This window comes from Hipposideros armiger, unplaced genomic scaffold (assembly GCF_001890085.2).
Source record: "Hipposideros armiger isolate ML-2016 unplaced genomic scaffold, ASM189008v1 scaffold_166, whole genome shotgun sequence".
Lineage (NCBI taxonomy): Eukaryota > Metazoa > Chordata > Mammalia > Chiroptera > Hipposideridae > Hipposideros > Hipposideros armiger.
In genome coordinates this window covers 2475744-2501009 of record NW_017731516.1, presented here as the reverse complement: position 1 = coordinate 2501009, position 25266 = coordinate 2475744, and the positions used below count along the sequence as shown (strand labels likewise).

General features: G+C 35.4%; 1 protein-coding gene across 4 annotated transcripts in view; it reads right to left on the bottom strand.

Moving 5' to 3' along the window:
* The window catches only part of PTPRR (protein tyrosine phosphatase receptor type R), a 248144-nt gene that overhangs the window by 46515 nt on the left and 176363 nt on the right, over positions 1–25266 (bottom strand). The window lies entirely within an intron of this gene.

The following is a 25266-nucleotide window of genomic DNA, read 5'->3' as shown; positions in this document are numbered from 1 at the left end:
ACATCAATATTCTGTAGCCATGATTTTACTGGACACAGGAAACTCAGAGAAGAAAAACAATCTCTTTATTTTAGTTCAAATTATTGCCATTGGAATAGAATTTAAGGTTTAAAAATGTATGTATTTTTATAACTTCTGAGTGAATGCCTAAAAGAGAACTTCTGTATCCCGCATTTATGTATATATGCATATATGTGTACATATGTGTGTATATTTGCATATGCATGTATGTATTTATTTAATTTGGTGATAAACTCATAAGATCACAGACCCTCATTCTGAGGTACAATTTATCTTTCGTCTATAATGTCCCTCCTTTGGTTGGGGGGTGAGGTAGGGCTCTTCAATCTTATTAAGACCTCTTGTGTCCTGGATAGAAGGTGTGAGTGCCTCTTATATTATCTGTGTGGAATCCAGGAGTAACTATAAAATAGTCTGTGTGAGCCTGAGGGTCAAAGTCATAGATTGTATTCCCAAGAATTGTTAAATTTAAAGGGGCCTAGATATGTGTCAGGTGCTTCAATATGGTGCCAAGTGGTTGGTGTCCCAAGGAAATGGAGAGCAGGGTAAAACAGGTCAAGACAAATGAGAGTAAAGACAGTAAGAGTAGATACTAGACCCGACATATTATTTCCTTTGAATAATGTTTTACATTATTATGGAGTACTACCTCAGAAAATATTCAAGTGACTAAAGTTTAATTGTAAACAACGGAAAATTATCAGAACATACAACAAAAATCCCATTAAACACAAACATTTCAGTTCCTTTCTCCTGTGTTTCTGCTTCTGGTTGCAGCTTTGTTCCATTCTATAATTTGATATGTGATGTTATCATTTTGGTTAATTTCTACATGATATGTAGTTATAGTTTTAATTCCTGCTTTACTTGATGGTTATTTGAGTGTTTGCACTTTATTCCTACTGGATTTATCAAAGCTTGAGATATGTGTATGTGAGTCTTTCACAATAATTGTGTTTATTATTTTTCCTTATATTTCTGTCAGTTTTTACTTTATGCATTTTATGTATTTTAGATATTAAGTTTCTTGAAGAGATTCATAATTATATCTGCACTATAAATTTTGCTAATATTAAATACCTTTTTTCCCATTAATTTTATGTCTGGTTTCATATCTGACTTTTGAAAAAATTAGGATTGACATACCTGCTTGTTTTGGGCATGTTCTTGAAAAACGTTTCATAGCTCCTATTATTATTTTTAACTTTTTTGGATCACTGCATTAGAGATTATTGAATAGCATTCTGGATACCCATAAAATATCACCTCCAAGTTAGAAGGATGTTTGCCCCCCGCACCCCCGTGTGTGTGTGTGTGTGTGTGTGTGTGTGTGTCTGTTGGTGGTGATGGACAGGGCTCCTGTATTTCTGGATAAAAGGTAAACAGTTGAAGAAGAGCAAAGAGTAGTTCTGTTTTCAGGCTGTTATTCTTTTTTCTTAAATGTTATTGGGGAACAGCCATGGTCATTGGTTACACATTGCTTTCCTGCTACAATGGCATAGTTGACTTTTCCAAGGAGGGTGGCCCACACAGGGATCGAACCAGCAACCTTGGTGTCATCAGCACCACACTCCAACCAACTGAGCTAACTGGTCACCCCAGAGAGTGGTTCTGTTTTCAGACTGAGAATTTTAATCTATTTTTAGTGGGAAAGCACTTTTTAAAGTTTCTCAATCCAGTTCTTCTGGCCTTTAAATTGGTAGAAATTCCTTCCTGATTCTGATACTAGGCTGTCTATTGGTCTTCGTTTTTAGTGTATTTGTGAGAATTCAGCTTTTGCTGGTTTCATAGATATTTTCGTAAGGAGTTGAGGGAAGCTCCTTAAGGGATTGCTAATCAGACACCATTTTAAACCATTATTGCGTTCAGTCAATTTTCAGTTCCAAAAGTATTTGCAATTTGTCAACTGAGGGCTACCCGGTGCTACCCAGTAGAAGCTGAGGTCTTACCCATTCAGGGCGGTCAGGGAAGATGTGTGAAGTTGGGGGCATTTGAGTTGGACCTTGAAAGTAAAAGTTCAAGAGATACATTTTGAGGGTAGAGGGTTATTTTAGAGAGAGAGCCTGGCAGGAAAAAAAGTGTGGGAACAGGAAATGATAAGGCATCTTTGAAAAATGGCATGTAAGCAGTTTAAGCTAGAGTTCAGTGGTATAAATATGTATTTTGAAATTGAGGGGCAGGGTTATGTAGGAGAGAAGAGAAGGAGACAAGACTAGAACAAGTCTGCCCAAATCTAGAAAAGAGAGAATTCAGAATGTCAGGTTATATCAATTTCTGTTTTGGTTTCCCAGCGCATACCCTACCCAAACCTGGGATTAAAAGCCTCTGAGACCCCACGCAGAAGGTCCATTTCACCTAGTGAGTAAATTTTCTAAGTATTTTGTGATAAACTCTGAACCGTGGAAGCATTTTCATGCAAATTGACTTAGTAAAGGCAGAATGACTTTTGTCTGTCAAGGGAAGAAAGGAAACTACAATAATATTTATTAAGCATCTATTATTTGCCAAGCTGTTCTAAGCACTGTTCTAAGCACTTCCATGTATGGTATCTCAATCTCCACAGCAGCTCTCTGTTATTACTTCCCCCATTTTCTAGGTAAATAACTAACTGAGGAGCACAATAGTGGAGCAAAGGTTCTATCCAATTTAGAATTTAAAACCCAAGTTCTTTCTGCTTTGCCATTCCAAAGCCAGGGAATGGTAGGCAGATTATGTTAAAAGATATAGTGCCCTACATTGGGCTGGAGTCAACTGTTGGGAGGAAGGTCGAGGTGATAGAAGTATAATGTGGAGGAAATAGAGTATTCAGGGGTACAAATACAACCTTTACAGTCATATATGTCTGGCCAAATCCTGCCTTTCCCATGTCCCCTAGGGTGGATATTTGGTCAGGCTATTTAGCCTCATTGCATCTTAATTTCCTCCTCTTTTGTAAAACAAATGATTAAATGTATTTACTTCAGCGGATTATTATGAGGATTAATCAGATAGTGTAAGTAAACTGCTTATAAAAAGTGATGCCTAAGGCTGGCCGAGTGGCTCAGTTGGTTGAGTGTGAACTCTGAGCAACAGGGTCTCCGATTCAATTCCCACATGGGCCAGTGAGCTGTGCCCGAGCTGAGATGCTGCTGAGCTGCCAATAGGTGGCAGGATAGCTCAGCTGGTGAGAGCACGTGCTCCTAACAACAAGTTTGCCGATTTGACTCCCACATGGGGTGGTGAGCTACACTGACCTGCAACTAAGATTGAACACAGCACCTTGAGCTGAGCTGCCCTGAGCTGCCAATGGGCAGCTGGATGGTGACAGGACTTGGAGACTGAGCTAGTGGCGCCCTCCACAACTAAGATTGAAGGACAACAACTTGGCTGTTCCCCTTCCCCAATTCCCCAATAAAAAAAAAATAAAAAATAAATAAAATAAAATGTTATTATTAAATTTGACTAATAATGAATAAAGTCCTAGTTAACTCTCACCTTCTGCTTCTTTAAGAGATCTATTTTAAGAGATCTCCACAAAAACTTGAAAATTGTTTACAGAGACAAACTTTAATGTTTGGAAATCAATGGATAGAATCTACACATTTGTCACTAAAGAAAAATATATCCTTCTTGAAAACCTATCTATCTTAAAATTTCCCTTTATTATGGCAAATCCATTTCCCCTGAACCCCAAACAATTCCAGAGCACTTCACCTCAACACTTCAGACAATGTCTCAAAAGTTAATTATGGAGTTAAACTTGCACAGGCTGTTGACCTTACAGAGAGCATTTTCCGCAGAACAGCAGTTGTGATGGTAAGTACTGTTCTATCCTGGCTATGAAATATTACCATAGGGTGTCATTAACTTGGAAAAAATCTCTGCTTTTCTTAATTCTTATTTTCAAGGAACAAACAATATTTAGGTTTATTGAAATATGGTGGAGTTAGGAAGTTGTGTCAGTAGAAACAACTTAAAAATTTGGAAATTTCTTAGTCATATCTTGTGCTTGGAGAGGAGAGATTAAATACACATCCATATATATTTTAAAGTGTCTTTTCTTCATTATAAAAATAACATGCTTATTGTAGAAAATTTGTATAATTTAGATGTTTTAAAAAAGGAATTAAGATCACTCATAGTTACATAAATTTCACTAGCATTTAAATTAACTTAAATTTTGCTATTTTATAGGCAGTAATGGTAGCAGCTTATTGTTTTAATTTTTTTTTTCTGGTTAGAGATAAATACATTTTCATGTCTATTGTTTATTTATTGATCCTCGTCTTTGCGAATTGTCTGTTCATACTCTTTCTTAATGTTTACATTATATTAATGTATTTATTATTGATTACTATTATATATAAGATATTCTGTATTTGTCAGACATATCTGTTGCAAATATACTTTATTATTGCCTTTAAAATACTAAGGACTTTTAAAAAGCTATATTTATATTCAGTTAGACATATTCATCTCTTCTTTTGTGGTTTCTTACTTTGATTTAATACATACAAATTCTCCTGGAAGTTAAGACTTTTTAAAAAGTTAATCTTTTAATGTATTTGTAATTTATTTTGAGATATGGCACAGGTGAGAATCTCTTCGATTTTTCCCCCCAAAATAAATGATCAATAATTCTAATATAATTTATTGAACAATTTAGAGAAAGTGATGATTTTTATATAAGTGGGAATAATAGGTTTTTAACTAGCATCACTGACTAATGCTCTAGAGAAGAAAATACCATTTTACTGAATGAAAAGAATGTGATTGTGTTCCATAGTACCCATAATGGTAAGAAGTGATGATAGAATTAGAAAGCCATTTTAAAAATAAAACAAACATAAGAATTTAAGAGAAAATTCAAATTAAGACACAGGGAAAAAAATCTAAAGGATTTAGAGAAAAAAAAATCAACAGAAATATCAGAGGGAGACCTGGACCTTTAAATAAAAACAGAATGTGGAAAAAAACTAAGAACAGAAACTCTTATTAAAAACTTTGCGTTTCTGTTGTGTAACCCTGAAAAAACTGGTTAGACTTTTTTTTATGCCTCATGATTGCTGTTGGACAAAAGGGAACAAATAAAAAGCTTTATCAAGCTCCCACTGTAGCAGCAATTATTATTTATGCCAAAAAATAAATAAGAGGGAGGAAATTCAAAAGATAGCAATGCAAACAATTGAAGGAAAAAGCAAATTCTTAAGGAAAGGTAAAAGGAATGCAATAAACAGCATACTAATTACAATTAAGTAAAAAGGAAAACATGTGTAAATATTATGGGCCAGGGCGACACATCAATTTCAAGAAGAAAGTATAAACAACTCTCTGTTGAAATTGTTCAATTCTGCACCACTGCTTCTAATGACCAAGAAAGAGGTGGAAAGGAAAAATGGCTAAAAATACAAGAATGCTACACATGGGTGATGGAGTGACTCAAAACTAGGCATTTGTTTTCCTGGTAGTTGGGGCTATCGCTGGAATTTAGAAGCTGGAGTAGGCAGAAGGGAGAGAGTGCAGCATCGTGGCCCTGGGCTCCGTGTAATGCTCAGACCTGGCTGCTCCTTTAGTGATACTTTAGCCACAGGGAACAGTGACACTTCAAGCCTGGTACCTCATTTAGCACCCAAGAAGGAACAGAACTGGGAGTCAGAGAATAAAATGAAGCAAATGATCGTTTTGCCTGCCGTCCTGGAAGATGTACTTCTGCAGCAATTGGATTCTGACATGAAGTTTCAGTGGGAAATGGTAGCAGCTGCTTATCTTGAAGTATTTGAAACCAGAACGGAAAAATATGCATCAAAAGATTATAAGAAGAATTTAGCACAAGAATGTAAGCAAACAGATTTGATCTTTAAGAGCTTTTCCAATCTTAATTTTCTTTTGTTTTATTTTTTCTGTAAAAAATGCACAATTTGTTCAGAGCACTCTTTATTAGTATACACTCCTAATTCTGCATTGTGAGACGTTAGAAGTTAAGTATTGACATTCTCTCCAGATCCGAAATGTTGTGACTCTAAGAACTTTGGTCCAACCTTCCCCTCTTGTGTGTTTCAATCATAACAATCACAAATTTGACAACCTTGGCTTGATCATAAAGGTGAGCTTAAGCCTCTCCCCACCCTCAACTTGATTTTTCTTATTTAATTTTGCTCATTCAATTTGACCACAAATTTAGTTTCCAGGGGACTTCTAATTAAAAAGAAAAAAATAAGTTCTGACTTTTTTTTTTTAATAACAAAGGAGAAAACAGTGGTGAAATGGAGAGATGGAATTCATTTACTATGTATGTATAAATTGTCTGGCCTCAACAATTTTTTGAAACTCCAGATTACATCATTTTTAAATTCCAAGGGTAATGGTATTGAATGAATAGTTGGCTGTTTATCTCTTTATGTTTGAATAAATTATACAGAATACTAACCCCGTTCCTGGGTCACTTTGCAGATGAGAGGGTAAAATTAAAAAATATACAGAGGGTGCCAAAAACATGTATACACATTTTAAGAAAGGAAAAAAACTGTATTAAAATTGAAATACTCAATATATACCGATAACAAAAGATGAATACAAGTCATGTGTATACATTTTTTTGGTACCCCCTGGTATATAGAGAGTGCTAGAAAAGTTAAACTGTGACTTACATTCAAAGTTCTTGGAAAGTTAAATGTGACATAAATGCAGTGTTACTAATTTCTAGAAGCTGAAATAAATTAATAGGTACTGTGACCTTTCATAATAAAATTTCCCAAAGGAAATCCTGTTGGGAAGAAATGTAATAAGTGTAAAAGGTACCAGGCACAGGCCCAGGAAGATGAGAAATGAATATCACTCTAAAGCAGAAAGAAAATCTTATAACATAAAGAACATTTTTGGTGTGGGAAATGATTGATTTCTCTACTTGAAAGCACCTACTTCATTAAGTAAAATGTTGCTCTGCCTTTTGAGTGATTACATAAAAAATTTTGAAGTCACATAATATTTGACCTTTTGTATATAGAATATAGAATATATATGTGTGTGTATATATATATACACACACATATATATTCTATAATAACAGGACAATTTACTAAAGCTTTCTTTTATTATTTTACAAAATAAAAATAATCATTAAAAAAAGCCATAAATTAAACTTTTTACATTGTTCTTTGAGCACTGACCTTTGGAATCTGAATTTAAAGCGATGTTTCACTTAAGTTCTTTTGGCCTCAGGCTCATTAATCTGCAACTGGGGATAGTGATAAAACTCACAGGGTTGATTCACATTATAAAAGTTAAAGGAGCAAAAAAGATGTAAACATTTCCAGCCTAGTATCTGATATATTGGGCTGTTGAAAAAGTTGACATATTTTTTTCTATGTTTTTCATAGCAAAAATGCGTCATGACTTTTCTGACAATCCAATATAACACATATATTTGAATGATTATAACAATAATGATTAATTATGGTGATACTTCACTCTATGCATATAAGGCTATATGAAGTTACATGGCATATACACTGATAAAAATTTGAAGAGGGCAAGGCTGGGAAAGTTGGTTAGAGATGAAGAGTCAGTAGGGATACAGAGGCACAGTCAGTGGTTGTATAAGTTGGGACCATTTTTCATACATGAGCCCTTAAAATTCTTACCTCCTATCCTTAAAATAAGTTTTGTTTTTCAGATCTAAAATAATGCATATGCACTATAGAAAAACTATAAATATAGATATAAAAAGAAAGAAAAAATATCCCATAATACCAACATTTAGAGTAACTGCTAATAATATTTTGCATCTATGTCCTTCAAGTTTATATGTATACGTAGATGCAAAACATCAATATATATAGATACATAAAATATCTGTCTACATATGACAAAAATCTAGATTTTTACCTATTCTTTCATGACTTGATTTTTATTTAACTAAATATATAATGAATATCTTTTCATGTCTTTAAACACTATTTATTTCAACACTATAATATTTCATTGAATGGATGTACCATAGTTTATTTAAACAATACCTTAGTTTTGGATGCTAAGTTGTTTCCAGGTTTTCACTACTGTAGACAAGACTGCAAATGGATAGCCTTGTATCTAAATGTGTGTGCATTTCCATGATTATTTTTAGGTCAAGGAGCTTTAAAAACTAAGTCAAAATCTCATGAGTTTGGAGAAATCACTGGACACATGGCATATAGAAGAGGCATGAAGACTAATTCTTGAGGCTCCCTGACATTGAATGAGCTCAGACTCTTTTTATCTCTTGTTCAGACTTTGCAGTAGCTTCCCTAGCAGGGTTTCCTAACTCTAAACTATCCTAGTCCAATACATTTTCTTCCAGATTTCACCAGAATTATGCGTGAGCACTGCAAATATGATAATAAAACTCACAATAGCTGCCCTTGGACATAAGGTTCTTTCTCATTGACTCCCTGGGTGTTTCTCCAGTCTCATCACCTATCTTGCCCTCATCCAGATCTGTGCTCTAGACAGGCCAATCAGCCTGCAGCTCTTCTCTCTATGCCTGAAATGAGCTAGCCCCAACACTTTCCGATTCAATTACCCAAATGCTAGGGTCTTTTTCCTCTGAAACTTCTTAGCAATTTTTCAATATGTCTCCAATACATCATATTCACTAGAAATGACTGACCCCAAAGTGTGAAATCCTTGAGGGCAAAGACTTTAACACTCTCTCTGTATCTAGTACTGAACACATGGAAAGCAAAACTTCTGTCTACATGAATGAATGGTTGCAAATGAATTGGTTAGGGTGATGCTCTGTGTAATTACTGTCCTCTGTTGGCTTTTCTAATCCTTCTGAAAATAGGAGACGTGGGGGACAATGTTAGACAGGAGTTTGAAAATTTAGAATGGAGAAGACAAGATGAACCAGGTGCAGCAAATGTTGCAGTTGATATTTAGTTTGAGTCTTATTTAAATATCAATGAAGTCTGAACATTAACATCCTAAAGATCAGTGGTAATTTTGTTCTACAAAAAAAAAAAAAAAAGAAGAAAAAAAATAAGTAGTGCTTTGTCTTGTACAGAGTATGATTAATTTTTATTCTTTTTTTGGCATTTGGTATTGTTTTGACTGTCACTCATGGTGAGGAGACTGTTTCCTTTTTAACAAAAGAACAAAATGAAGGTAGCTCTAATTTTAGTTCCCAAGTTTAGTTTTTCCAACTTCATATAATTAGTTAAGAAAAAGATAATGTTAAAAGATACTTTTAAATTATTTTTATTATTAAATTCTGAAGAAATATTAATAAGTCTCAATGAATAAACCAATCTTTCTGAAATGATAAATCTTTTTTTGAATTTTAGTAGATATATATACACACACACACAAAATATTTTCTAAGTAACACAATACAACGATAACATCCCATCTCTTTGAGCAATCAATTACCAAAAAACTCTTTTAGTAAAGGGGCTGGCTTAGTGGCACGTTGGTTGGGAGTTGGCTTGGGACACCAGCTCTGAGCAGCAGGGCCCCTGTTCAGATCCCACATGAGAGCCAGTGACACTGCGCCCTCTACAGCTAAGATGGTGAACAACAGCTCCACCTGGAGCTGGGCTGCCTGAGTCACCCGCGATGGCGTAGGCTGCAGTGGGGCTGGCCGGCAGTGGCGTGAGCTTTCATGAACTGCTGTGAGCCACTGTGAGCTGCTGTCCAATGGTCCACGAGTGACTGCCTCACCGGGGAAGAGTGCAATGATAATACCAACATGGGCCAGTGAAATGACGTCCTCCACAACTAGACTGAAGAACAAAAGGACAGCAACTTGTCTGTTCCCGTACCTGATTCCCCAACGCTGTCCCCTCCCCCAATTCCCCAATAAAATCTGTAAAAAAACAAAACTCTTTTAACACTGAACATTACAACTAAATTAAATATATTTATTTACTTTAAAGACTAGAAATGACTCACATAATTACAGTGATCCATAGAACTCAGCTAAAATGTGAATCATCAAAAAAATATACAACTTCTCAGCTTTTTCAGGTTTTTTTTCAACATGTAGCCCAAGCTTTTAAAACTGAATTGTGCAATCTGAAGAGAAATCTCTATCTGCAGATGCCATGATCTCATGTATATAAAACACCAAGGAATCCACACACAAAAAAATTAGAAGTAATACTCAAGTTCCACAAATGATACAAAATCAATATAAGAAATTAATTGTATTTCTATATATTAGTAATGAATAACCTGAAAGTGAAATTCAGAAAACAATTCCATTTATAATATCATCAAAGAGAATAATATACTTAGGAATAAGCTTTGCAAAAACTGCAAGAGTTGTACACTGAGAACTACAAAACATCATTGAAAAAGAAATTAAAGATCTGAATAAATGGAAGGACGTACCATGTTTATGTATTGGAAGACTTAATATTGCTAAAATGGCAATACTACTGAAATTGATGTGCAGACTCAACACAATCTCTGTCAAAATCCCAACTGGCATTTTTGAAGAAATTGACAATCTGATCTTAAAATGCATATGGAAATGCAAGCCAGAATGGCCAAAGTCATCTTGACAAAGAACAAAGTTGGAGGACTTAACAATTCCTGATTTCAAAACTTACTACAAAGCCACACTAACCCAAACAGTGGCATTAGCATAAGGATAGACTTATAGACCAGTGGAATGTAATTGAGAATCCAGAGGTAAATAACAAAAGATGTTCAATCTGATTAGACATCATCAAATCAAAACCACAAGGAAATATCACTTCACACTCTCTAGGAATGCTATAAAAAAAGGACAGATAATAACAAGTGTTGGTGAGGATGTGGAGAAATTGGAACCTGCATACATTGGAAAAACAGTTTGGTAGTTCCTCAAAAAGTTAAACCTATAGTTATCATATGACCAACCAATTTCATTCCTTGGTATATACCCAAGAGAAATGAAAACACTTGTCCACACAAAAAGTGCACAATAATGTTTATAACAACATTATTCATAATAATAAATATTCCCAAAGTGGAAACAATCCAAATGTCCATCAACTGATGAATTCATATATAAAATGTGGTATCCTTACAATATATTATTCACAGAAAGGAATGAGGTACTGAAACAACATTCATGCTACATGAATGAACCTTGAAAACTTTAAGTAAGAGAAACTAGATACAAAAGGTCACATATTTTATTATTCCATTTATATAAAATGTCCAGAATAGGCAAATCCATAGAGATGGAAAGTAGACTGGTAGTTGCCAGGGGTTGAAGTGCAGGGCATTGTGGTGTGGATGCTAATGGGTATGCGGTTTCTTTATGGAGTGTTGAAAATATTCTGGAATTAGAGAGTGGTAAAAAAATTGTCAAGACCTTATGGTCCAACTTTGTTAAAATTTTATCATAGCATCATTTTAATGATAAAAATGTTGATAGAGAAAGAAGGAAGGAAGGAAGGAAGGAAGGAAGGAAGGAAGGAAGAAGGGGGGAAGGGAGGGAGGGAGGTAGGAAGGGAAAGAGGGAGGAAGGATGGAAGGGAATGGGCCAAAAGTGATGAAAACATTTCCCAGAGACACTGTTTTTAAATGGCAGGATCTATAAAGCTTCACTGGAATATATGCATAGACCCATGGGCAGCAGCAGCTTTGATCATTTTTAGCTGGTGTGACATCCATGGAAAATTTTGTAGTCAACATGTACCTTATGTGTTTGCATAATACAACTGACATTTTAGAGAATAAGATCACGTAAAACAAGAACAATATATGTTAGTAACAGCAAATTCCCATCATGGGTTTCATGAATGAAAATATAGAACCATTTTATCACACAGCTCAGGGTTCCATATATCTGTATCAAGTAATAGGCAGCAAATTTCCTATTATGTAATATAACTGGTGTAACAAATTTTCTAAATACATCTCTAAGCTATTGTGATGCTCTGCATTGTTTTTACCTTCAGTGTATGTTTTCATTCTCTTTCAGATAGATATTAAATTTATTTATCTCTTCACACACACACACACACACACACACACACACACACACACTCGGAATCTAATTAAGGGTATCTGCTTTTCTTCCAGAGCTTATTTGGAACCTCTGCAGGTTATACATTTGCAGTCAGAGTGCAAATTTCCTCATTTTTGCCCCCTCTCGGTAAAGGGTGGGGGAAGTTGCAGGAAAAGAGAAGGAAAAACAGATATATGTGCTCCAATGTTCATTGTAGCTTTATTTACAGTGGCCAAGACATGGAAACAACCAAAGAAAATTGGATAAAGAAGAAGTGGTATATATACACAAAGGAATACTATTCTGCCATAAGAAAAGATGAAATAGTGCCATTTGTGACAACGTGGATGGATCTCGAGATTACTATGCTGAGTGAAATAAGTCAGACAGAAAAAGTTGAGAACCATATGACTTCACTGACATGTGAGGTATAAAACTGTAAGCAACAAAAGAACAAGACAAACAAATAAAGAAACAAAAACTCATAGATAAACAATAGTTCAGTGGTTACCAGAGGGTAAGAGGGGTAGGGGATAGTAGAAGAGGGTAAACGGGGTCAAATATATGGTGATAGAAGGAGATCTAACTCTGAGTGGTGAACATACACTGTGACATATAGATGATGTGTTACAGAATTGTATACTTGAAACCTATGTAATTTTATTAACTAATGTTACACCCCCCTCAAAAAAAGAAACTATTGATTTTTCCTGACTCTATCTTCCCTCTAACTAGAGTCAAGCACCCTGGCTTAGTTTTTCATTGAACTCCCCGAGCCATAACAAGTTGGCCCCAGGGTGAGAAGTGCCCATAATCCCAAGGTAGCTAGCTATGTGGTTAAAACAGTTGTAATAATGTAATGTTGTAATGTAATTAATGTATGCAATAAGTGCTAAAAATGATAATGATGATGGTGGCAGCTAACATTAATTAAACTAAGCTTGCAAGAAATGGTTACCTGTATTCTCTCATTTAATTCTTACAACAATTTTCAAGGGAGGTGTTATGATTTTCCCCATTTTATATATGGGGAAACTAAAGATATTAAGTAATTTATCAAAATTCATTCAGTAAGGTATGTGAATACAAGTAGTGTGACTCCTAATACTTTATTCTTAACCATAAAGCTGTGAAGAGCTTAGTTCAACAACATACATTTACTGAGTGTCTACTATTTTTCTAGAAACCGTGCTAGGCCCTGGGTGGGGATGTTGTGGGTGCCAGGGTTAATAAGACATGGTCTCTGATCTTGAGGGCTTTATACAGTATTTGAAGAAAGAAACCTATTTGGATGATTCGAATATTTTGTAGCCTGTTATGGTACAGTGATGCCTAGGAGGCTATAGGGGTAGAGGTTATTTATTTAAAGAACTCATGTCTTTATACTAAAGCTTTAAATTTGTCCTTAATCATTGGAATCGAACATTTATAAAATTAAATTTCACAAGGAAAATTTTCACATTCATGAAAAGAATTAGCTATTTTAAAAGGCAATTACTTTACTATTCATGCGAACACTTCTAGAAATCCTTCTCAGTCATGTGATGTAAGTAGCAGATATCTTAAGTCAGTAGCCAGGGCACATCCAAGTCTACCTTTACCTAAAATGAACTCTCAATCAGAATTATGAAAATCTACTGTCTCCAGAGTTTCCCCAAATGTTTATCTAAGAACAGCAATTTATTTAAATATACATGCCTATGTTTGTTCAGCGTTCATTTAAAAGTGCACCACCCAGCCATGGAGTCGTGAGCTTTGGTCCCTTTGAATGCTTTAGGAACAAACCAGGATGACTGTTGCCCTCTAAAGTCGTTGGCCTTTCACCTTGGAATTTCAGGGTAGGGAGTAGCTTCCTTTGGCCAGTGAAGAGTCCGTGACTTTGCTGGGTTACACTGTGGCCATGGATTGTATTTAAAGTACTATCACTTCTCAGGTGGAAGGAAGGCCTCCCAGTACCTGGAAGAGTTGTGTTAGTGATAAATGAAGAGAGGGGTACTTGATTTGATCACTAGGATCACATTCTTGCCAATGTAAACACACAATCACGTTATCAGCGATGACTAGGACAAGGATAGATGTTTGAACATAAATTATTGAACACAGTTGCCAATAGTTAAAATAAACTTTTCCCCTCAAGTAACTGGAATACGTAGATTTGATGCCATTCATAGTAATTCATTTTTTATTTCTGAGTCTTTTCTTATCCACTATCAGATGAAGTAATTGCAAGATAGCTTTGAAAATTGAATAGCCATTCACCCAAGTGCAGATATCATGCATACTAGACAAGGAAAGAATTCTTACTTTGATACTATGTTTTATCATCTATATCATGTTCAAGGAGCAGATGGACTGGTAAAAAATAAATATTTCTGGAATGCAAAATGCCATATATATTTTAAAGAGTGAACTGAAATTTGTCATGTTAAGGACACTTTTATACTTGCTGTAGAAAATATACCCCTTTGCTTTTCTATAAATAAAAATGTTCTAGATTTGCATGTTTCAACCAAATCAAATAAAATGAAAAAATGTCAAAAGCAATGTCCAACTAGTTTTCTAGAAACAGCCAATATTTTGATGTAAAATTAAAGTTATATATATACTTTTCTTTTTTATTGAGATATAATTTACATATCATAAAATTTATCATTATTTAAAAAGATGTACAATTCAATGATTTTTACTACAGTCACGGACTTGCATAAACATCAAAACAATCAGTTTTCTAACACTTCCTTTATCCCCAAAAAAACTCCCTACCCACCAGCAGTTACTCCCCATTCCTCCATCAACTAATCTACATTCTGTGTCAATACATTTGCCAATTATGGACATTTCATATAAATGGAAGTATACAATATATGGCCTTTTCTGCCTGACTTCTTTCACTTAGCATAAAATGTTCAAGGTTCACCCATGACATAGTATCTATCAATACTCCACTCCTTTTTATGTCACAGTATATTCTATTATATGGATATATCCCATATATTTATTCATTTATCAGTTGGCATTTGGATTGTTTCCACTTTGGGCTATTACAAATAATTGCTATGAACGTTTGTGTAGGGTTTTTCTGTGGACGCATGTTTTCATTTCTCTTGGGCATGCACTTAGGAGTGGCATTGCTTGGTCATATGGTAACTCTAGGTTGAACTTCGTAAGAAACTGCCAAAGGTTTTTGCAAAGTGGCTGCACCATTTTACATTTCCACCAGCAATATATGATAGGTCCAATTTCTCCATATTCTTGGCAATACTTGTTATTGTCCATAGTTTTGATTAAAGCCATCCTACTTGGCGTGCTGTGGCATCTCATTGTGGTTTGGTTGCATTCTTAATGACTAATGATGTTGAGCATCTCCTCATGTGCTTACTGGCCATTTGTACTCCTTCTATAGAGAAATGTCTATTCAAATCCTTTGCATATTTAAAAATTATTTGTCTTTTTGTTTCTGAGTTGTAAAGTTATTTATATATTCTGGATACTAGACCCTTATCAGATATATGATTTGCAAATATTTTCTCCAATGTTATGAATTATCTTTTCACTTTCCTGATAGTATGTGTGATGGTTAATTTTATGTGTCAACCTGACTGGGCCATGGGGTGCCAAGATATTTAGTCAGACATTATTCTGAGTGTTTTAGGGGTGAGACTACCATTTAAATCAATAGGCTAAGTAAAGCAGATTGCCCTACATAATGTGGATGGGCCTCATACAATCAGTTGAAGGCCTGAATAGAACAGAAAGGCTGATGCCCCCCTAAATAAGAGAGAATTCTTCTTGCCTGACTGCCTTTGAACTGACACATCAATTTTTTTTCCTGCCTTTGGACTCAAACTGAAACATGGGTTTTTCCTAGATCTTGAGCCTGCCAGCTGTCAGACTGGAACTACACCACTGGCACTGCTGGATCTCCAGCTTGCCTACTCACCCTGCAGACCTTGGGACTTGCCAGGTTCCATAATCATGTGAGCCCATTCCTTATACTAAGCCAGGTGTGTGTGAGTGTGTGTACACAGCCTACTAATTTCCATGGAGAGCCCTGACAAATACAGCTCTTTTGAAGCATAAACATTTTCATTTGGATGAAGTCCATGTTATCTATTTTTCTTTGGTTGCTGTGTTTTTTGGTGTGACCAATGAAAAATCATTGCCTGATCCAAGGCCTTGAAGATTAATACCTATGTTTTCTTCTAAGAGTTTTATCGTTTTAGTTCTTGAACTTAGGTTTTTAATCCAGTAAGACAGAAGGATACGTACAATGGGGCATCATTTATATAGTTTATGAAAAATAATACTATATATGGTTTGTTGATACCTACTTGTACATATCAATGAAAGGATAAAATTATTTATGGGAATGATAAACACCAAATTTAGAACAGTGATTTCTTTGAGGGGAAGGGAGGGAAATTAGATTAGTCAAAAGCAACCAGTTTCTTTGTATTTATAATGTTTTGTTAATTAAGCTGGATGGTAGAAGCATGGATGTTCCTAATGTAATTCTCTATCATAATGAAAGAAGCCAATGCAATATCAAGGCTCATATGAGGGATGTTAACCTTATAGCTGTCTCTGCATAGCATAGATTAAAATGTAGCTTTGTCACTGCTTGTTATTCTGAAGTAAACACCCAAAGGTATCTTCTTGGTTTTAATGACTGTGTCTGCCTGCATTATTATTCAAATAATGTGGTTACACTTCCAGTTCACTTCATTTTATGTCAAGCAGACATATCTGTGCTATACATATCTATTGATTCAAACGAAGCAATGCCTTATTTGTTTCAATTATTAAAACATTAATTTAACTTAATTATAAAATTAATACATACTAATAGTAAAGTTTTCAAATAACACAGAAGGAGGCAAATGAAAACCCTCTACTTCTCAGATCTCACCACTGTTCAGGTTCTTATGTACCCTTCTGGAAATTATCTATGCATTTACAAACAAAAACATATATATGGTTTTACTATAAATTGGATCATAAAGTTTCATATAGTTTTGCAACATTTTTCCACTTTATATACTGGAAAGCTTGTCTTATTAGAGTAACAATATGGATTTCATAAATAATAAATATACAATAATACATATTTATTGAAAAATAACCATTGGTAGATATTTATTTTCAATTCTTTTTGCCATTATAATGTTACAATGGACATGCCTGAACTGTATCTTTGCTTATTTGTGCAAATGTAGGAATAATTATGAGACATATAATTAATGTAAGTTTCTCCCTATATATAATGTATGGCAAGTAAAATATTTTTTTTTTACTTAAATAAAAAAGTAAATATTTTTTATTATTTTAGACATTACAAAAAGCAACCTCTTTACCACTTTTATTTCTGCCTCTCTCAGCTTCTAAACCTTGATAACAGGATAGCTATTAGAATATTGGAATTTGGATATGCTAGAAAACACTTGGATTTATTTTACTATATCTGCCCTCTAAGTTTGTCTTCCAATTCAGGTAGACTTATTAGTAATTTTCAAGTTTTTTCTCTTGTTTACCTTTATAAGAAAAAAAAAAGTAAGTGCATCTCTGCTGAAATTTACTTATTTATTTACAAATTATATACAGGTATTATTGTACTCACATACTATACAAATTATAAAACATTTACAAGATTTGAAATTGGAAAGGGCAAGACAGAAATGAATATGGTTTCTCTGATATTTTCTTGCTACACCCCAGTGGACCATTCTGCACATTCCCTGCAGTACACATACCCCCTTTGAGACCAGTGACTCAATGATCTAGACTTAGAAATATACGTGGTGGCTTTTGTCAACCACTTCAAGTATACAAGATAGTAAGTACCTGTGGCTCTGCAACAGAGTATCTACCATGCCAGCTAGAATCAGTATTCATAAAAGATTATTTAAAATAACATTTTTTTGTTTATCACAGAGGTCACTTCAATCTGCCCTCTAGATATGCAACTGGTAATCATTAAATTTTCACTACAGAGATTTGCCATTCCAATGACATCTATAATGTAAGGCAAAACTAAAATGTTCTAAACTGAATATATTCAGTGGCACTTCTCCAAGGCAGATGGCCATGGAGAATATGTAAAAACACACATTTGAACAACAGCTACATGAATATTCCTTGTTTGGGGTCGGCTGAGTGGTGCACTGGTTAAGAGTTGGCTTGGGAGTGTGAGCTCTGAGACGCAGGGCCCTGGTTCGGATCCCACATGAGGGCCAGTGACGCTGCGCCCTCTACAGCTAAGATGGTGAACAACAGCTCTACCTGGAGCTGGGTTGCTGTGAGTGGCCGGTGATGGCATAGGCTGCAGCCCCTGCTGCAGTGGGCTGCCATAAGCTACTGTGAGTGGCCAGCAGCCAGTGTGAGCAGCTGGCAGCTGGCGAGAGCTGCTGTGAGAGGCCATACAATGGCCAGTGACCAATCTACCTCAACCGGAAAGAGCACAATGATCACAGTACCAACATGGGGCAGTGAAGCAGCGTCCTCCACAACTAGACTGAAGAACTAAAGGACAGCAACTTGTCTGTTCCCCTTTCCCAATTCCCCAATAAAATCTTTTTTTTTTTTAAAGAATATTCCTTGTTTCTCTTACAAAATATTCTCTTTCAGGTATTTTTTTTTTAGAAATTCATTCGTTATTTCTTTTTACCAAAGACCTGAACATAAGAAACCGTAATATTTTCTAGACAACTCTTAATCTCCGAGATTTTTCAATAATGACATTTTTATTAGATCTCCAGGATAATATATGTCTGAGTGACGTAGTAATGAATAAGGAAAAAAAATATATATTTCCTTTCAGATAAAGGAAGAATGTAAGACTAGAATGACTTTAAATACTAATTCTGTCATCTGAGCCTGTTAAATTGTCCTAAGCTGTACTAGTGACACAACTCTAAAAATATTTATTTCTGATGATGAGTGAACTTAAGAAATACAGTCTACCTACTAAAAGACTTTAACAAGGCATTACAAGGAGGAGAGTCACCAGACTTAGTAAATAAAAACACAGCCTAGTTAGATGTGAGAAATAGCTGTAACTGCCCAAGATTTATAATTTATTGAAAAAAGCTGATTACAGGACATTTAGGGTATCCTGACAAAGTCAATGCAGGATTCAGGACAAAATCATCAACTACAGAACAAGTCCCGTATATACAGAATGCCTGCTCACCCTACCAAGGCTGTGAAACATAATTGACCTAATTTCAATTCCTTGTATACATCATGCATCTCTTCTATGCATGGCAGGGGTTTGTAGATGTGGGAAGAAAAATAATAATTAAGTACCCAGAGATTTTCAAGACTGACTAGATATGAATCATTTCTTCAGTATATTATAAAGTTTTTTATTGATTCCAAATAAAAAAATTAGTATTTGCTTTTACTGTGTATCAAACAATTATAATGTAAAACCTGATAACTGTAACATAAAACCTGATAATATAAAACTTGATTTTTCTATAATAATGCTTATTGATTTCTGGTATGAATAGGGATCATGCTAAGACATGAAAAGTAAAATCTTCTTTTTAAAAACTCCATACAGCCACAGTACTTGAAAGGTCTCTCAAATTATCTAATGCGAGATAAAATGAATTTTAGAAAATCTGTTATTTTGATTTGAATATTATACTGTTTGTAATATATGAAGTTGCTTCTTGACTTCTGGGTGTTTGAAACAACAAAATACTATAGGCCTTAACACTGGTAGTTATACTTCTAAGACAGATTTTTTTTTTTAAAGTACTTCATTGATCCACTGCTTTATATACAAACACACATCCTTTTTGTGTCTTACCATTCTGGGTTGAATTTGGTAGAATGTTTTGAAAAGTTGGATGTTACATTAATTCTTTGTGTTTCATGTAAAGAAAATTTTTTCACTCTAAAAAATGGTCTTCAACAATTTAAATATTTTGAGTCTACCTCTATTATAGATGAGGTGAAAAACTTATGAAAAGTAAGAAATGTAACGAGATCTGGGAAATATAACAATAGATAAATTTATAGATTGAAACATTTATAGCAGTTTCCATATGTTTCAAATATTGTATAAAACAGTTTGAAGATAAATCCTTTGAGCTGTTCTACTTTCATTTGTCTGAATTACCAGTGCATACATTTTCCATCAATATTTCTCCATGTCAGATGAGGACAGTCAGAGAACCACGAATGCTATAAAAACGGGGCACTTAAAACATTCTGTTCAAATGGATAGAGTTCATTAACCGAATACCCTGACCGATTCTTAGAGTTCAGGTCCACACCTAACAAATTCCGAAAGTTCTTCAGACCTCAGCAAGTCAAAATACACTACGGAAATCGTTTTTGACAAGAACTCTTGGGCTAAGCTTTAAGTAATCAGTATCTGGTTAGGACAGGAATCACCCAGTATCCTGTGGAGGAAAACAGCTGACATGAGGGCCATTTCAGCTTTCCCTCTTATAATCATGCTTTCTAATGTACTGCCAATTCGCTCCCGGGCTGCCCTCGATAAGGCCTGTAACATTACGGGAACCCAGGATTCACAAATTGAAACTTCGGCAAGGTTTCCCACCCCCGTCTTTTCCTGCAGATCATTTCTGCAATGAAATTGCACTTTACCACAAAAATCCCTTTTTAATGTAAACCCTAGTGAACATTATAAAACCCCCTGACTAAACTGCATTATTGTTTTGTCCTTTCTTTTTTTCAGAATGAAAATGGCAAAGGCTTAAGCACCCAAATTCGATGGCTTCCACATAACATAAATCTTTATCATTGCTAACAAAGAAGAAATAAAAGCCCTCTGATTGGTATCAAAGGAGAATTTTCTAAAGGGCCCTGGACACCCTAGTTGGGGAATCCTGTTGAGTGCATTTGCTGTCTGAACATGTAACAGCAAAGTCTCTGCTGGGACCGCTTTCTATTGATGATAAGGGACCCCTGGGAAGGAAGGCTTCGGGGACTTCCTGTCAGCTTTTAGGATCCTTACCTGGGCCCTTTCCCTGGTTATGTGATTTGGCTTTAAATCCTAAAATGGCAACAAGTATCTTCAGCAGTACTTCTGAGGACATAGAAACAAATTGCTTCAATGTCCTTAGAACAAAAGCAAAGCCCAACCTGCCGCTGACCCTGAATTATCTTCGTCTGTTAGTGGCGCACAGGTGCCATCTAGGGGTGGAAGGCGGCACTACCGGCTCTTTTCATAAACCGGATGGGTTTATGAGGGGTTAGGCTGAACAAATAAATTTATTTTAGAATGTTTCTATTTCTCCACTGACAAAAGTGAATATGGTCGGACTATGACTATAGGAAAGGTTAAAACAGAAGAATTACAGGGCGCCTTGGGCATTAGGGCAGGCAGGAAATAGGAAAGCACATGAGATTTGGTGGCACATCTCTGCTGCCTACGGGCTCTATGACACGTCAACGTCTGTGCCTCAGTCCTCACCATTAAAATGGAGATTATAAAATCTATCTCCATGAGGTGGTTATGAGGAGGAAATGATATTATATAGTTGTAATACAGCTTGTACAGCACCTGGCACATAGCAGTTGTTCAACAAATGTTAGGTATTTACAGAAACATATCAAGGCTTTTCTAGTTCCTTCCGTTCTGTATAGAGGGACAATTACTCTGGGACACTTTTCTTATTTTCTTATTGGTACTAACATTAAACCTTGGGATGGGTTATCCAATATTTAAATATGCCCAATAAATAATCTTACACCTGCCCACCCCCTTATCTTTGCCCAAACAAGTTTTTCTCTCTGGGTTCAGATTTAAGCTCTGATTTGGTTCTTCACTAGATAGGGTTTTCATATATAGAGAGGCAGGTGTTCTTACTGTTGTAAGACTTTCTATTCTAAGCATGCCAAGAGAGGTTTAGTTATTTAAAATGCTTGTGTTATATAAACAAGATCACCCAGAAAAACACACTTACCATATGTCCCCGAAAGAAATGCATGGCTGACATTTACCCATTGTTCTCTCTACACTTGGATGCCCTACAAAAGCTCTTACTCAGGCTACTGCCACACATCCTAAAGCTCTCAGTTTAGTAGATTAGAAATGATGCTAAAGAACCAAGGGAACAGTTTGGGTTATAGTCATTCGGTCAGCATTGCTCCTGGTAAAACTGCTGTCCAGGGATAGATACTCCTCGATCCTGGCTAGTGTCTCACAAGGGCCACCCAGTGCTATCTGGAATAACAATTGGCAGCCACTGCCTTGGGCACACTTCTTGGGCACACTCCAACTGGACCACAGGGTGAAAGAAAAGCAGGCACACAGCCGCTTGTTCCTGTCCAAATAGGTTGTTAATGCAAATCTATAGGGGAACTAAAATGTGCAGGATGAGGGGAGACATTAAATGCCTTTCAAATGCATTTTAGGTTTGCCACAGGACTCTATTTTGGTTCACAACCAGATTTCTTATATGCCAATCTCCCTGAGTGCTTAAAAATACATGTTAATTAATGTCTTGGGCTTTTCTGCTTTGTGGGTATTGGTAAAACCAGGATGATGGCTCTGCAAAGATGGTTAGGATTCAAAGCACTGCAAACTTTTTCTAGCATTTAATCTTTATTTCAGAGACCTAGCCTCCCCGTGGAAGATACTTTAGTGAGAAAGTAAAACAAGTGGATCAAAATTGCCCCTGCTGTTACATCTAGGAAAGAAATCTTTGGGAGGCTAGTTGGATGACATTGGAATTGACAGGAATTGACGCAGGAATGGACATTTGAATCAGCAGGGCAGCAAACTGTCAAATGAGTGTGCTTCCCAATTCTGTGGTGACTCTGTGGCCTGAGTGACCCTGGTTTTAAATGTATCCAAAATTTGGCGTGGAAAATATTAAGAAAGAACAAACCCGCAGAGTTTGTTCTCAAAATAAAGGAGACATGGATGAATAAATGGCTAAATGCTCCTCACCCCTTTGGGAAATTTGCCCTGGTTGTGGACCCGCCATGGAGGCTTCCTTTCCACCCACTTCTTTCCTGCTTTCTTACCACCAAACCCAGGGTACTTTCAGGTCTTGTGCCTAGGAGTTGCAAATGCCTCGGGTGAATAAGAATGCTTTTCCTGTGTAAGAACTCAAGACATTTTAGGAACAGGAAAAGCCTATCCGGTCCAACATACTTGCCCTTTTTAGGTTTATCTTAATCTCACCTTCCTGCATTGTTACCTTCCTTCATCTTCCTATACAGAAAAAGCAAACAAACAAACAAACAAACAAACAAAAAACCATTTCTTCTACATTTCTCATGATCTCTCCTATCACTGGACCCGATAAAATCAGATATACATTTTAGTCCCATTGTCTTTAAAATTAATGGTTTCTGAAAACAGCTCACAAGGCTAGTTAGTAGACAGTTTGTAATTTTTCTTTTTATAGAGTCATAAACCACTAAAGAGAAGGCTCCAAAGAAGTTTTTGAGGGATGGGAAAGTCATATGGTTTGATTTGATGTTTAACTTTTAATTATGAGTTACTGTATTTGCTTTCAGAGTGTTCAGTGATAAGGGATGTGTTTACGCGGAATAGGACTTACTATGAAGAGAATATGCAGGTGGCTAAAGAGCAATCACAAACAGCAGACACCTGTTAAAAAGCTTAACATTCCCTGAGCCCTTCCTTGCCCCATTACACATTTTATATCTGGAATTTACAATGGGGTGAGCTAAGCCACTCACCATCGTAAAAAGGTGAAGTATTTATTTTATTTATTCAACAGATGTTTTATTACTCAAGAAAATTCTCATTTTCAATTTAAAAGCCAAAAGATAGGTCTCCCATACAAGGGATTCTTGGCAGCAGTTCTATTTAGTGTCTACAAGTTTTATGCATTGAATTTTTACTTTTTAACTGTGCAGGTCAACAAATCACTGGGAAGACACCAAAACTGTCTGCCAGATGTCGACTACTGATTAATTTGTCTTAAGTTCAGCCAAAAGGGAAGAAAATGTGATGGGTGGAGCATGAACAGTAAGCACAATCAACATCTGACCAACCAGAGTTTCCTGTCACCTTGGGAACAAAATTGATTGGCACTAGTTTCCTGTGTACAAGTTAAAAACCAGTAGCAACTACAGTAACAAGAATAAACTACAGATAAGAGACTTGGAAATTAAATCAAGTCATATCACCAAAACTTCAGCTTGAAATCCTGAGCAGAAAAATCCTAAGATAACTTTAGAGGGCATTTTTTTCCCTTTTAAGTTTTATATTTAAAGTGTATTTACTTCTTCTAATTTTGACATTTTGGGCAGTCTGAAATCATTAAGAAGGACAACTTATGTTAGGGGCCATATATTGTGCCCAAGACTTACTATTTCTCATCATTTAAAAGATAAAATTTTATTAATGCATTGAAGTGAATTTTTTTGTTTCAGTTTTTACACTCTTGAATTATAGCTTTCTGGAGGCAGAGGGAATTTTTTGTATGAGGAATGGTCCCAGCTGTACATGCAGATTAAAATTACAAATATAAGTTGTAACCTAACCTTTCAAAATATGGAATTAATGAACACAACCCCAAAATAGAACCAAAGCATCAACAACGTTTACTTTTTGTATTTGTTTTAAAGTTTTTTTCTTAATCCCCTTAGTTGCTGTTGCCATTAGCATTACATAGCATTTTTATTGCCGTGGTCTGTGTTTGGTCCAATACAACTCTGTTTTTGGTGTGGATTCTGAAATTTTATTTCTTATTGCTTCATTCACTCAGAAATGCTGATGAAGCATTGAAGTATGTGGAGGTGCATTTATAAACTGAGAATTAGGACAAATTGAAGCAGCATGGTTAACTTGCCCTTTATTTTTTAAGAATTCACAGAGACCCTAAAAAGTTACACGGGCATACAAAGGTATAGCAGCTATTGAGAAATAATGAAATAGGGGAGCAAAAATGTTTGCAAAATTTACCCTCTTTGAAAGATAGTAAGGTTGAAAATCGTAAAAAAAAAAAAATGACCATTTTAGTTGTGAGAGATTTTTTAAAGTTACTTCATATCCTCTTATTACATTCTTCTAATTTCAGAATTACTTGCAAAATTCATTTATTCATTTTAATAAATGAATTTTAAAAAATTCATTTACAACATACACAAATTGTAAAACACTCCTTATACTGTATTTTATTTATTTATTTATTTATTTATTTATTTATTTATTTATTTATTTATTTTAAAGATTTTTATTGGGGAATTAGGGGATGGGAACAGTGCTGGGGAATTGGGGGAAGGGGAACAGACAAGTTGCTGTCGTTTTGTTCTTCAGTCTAGTT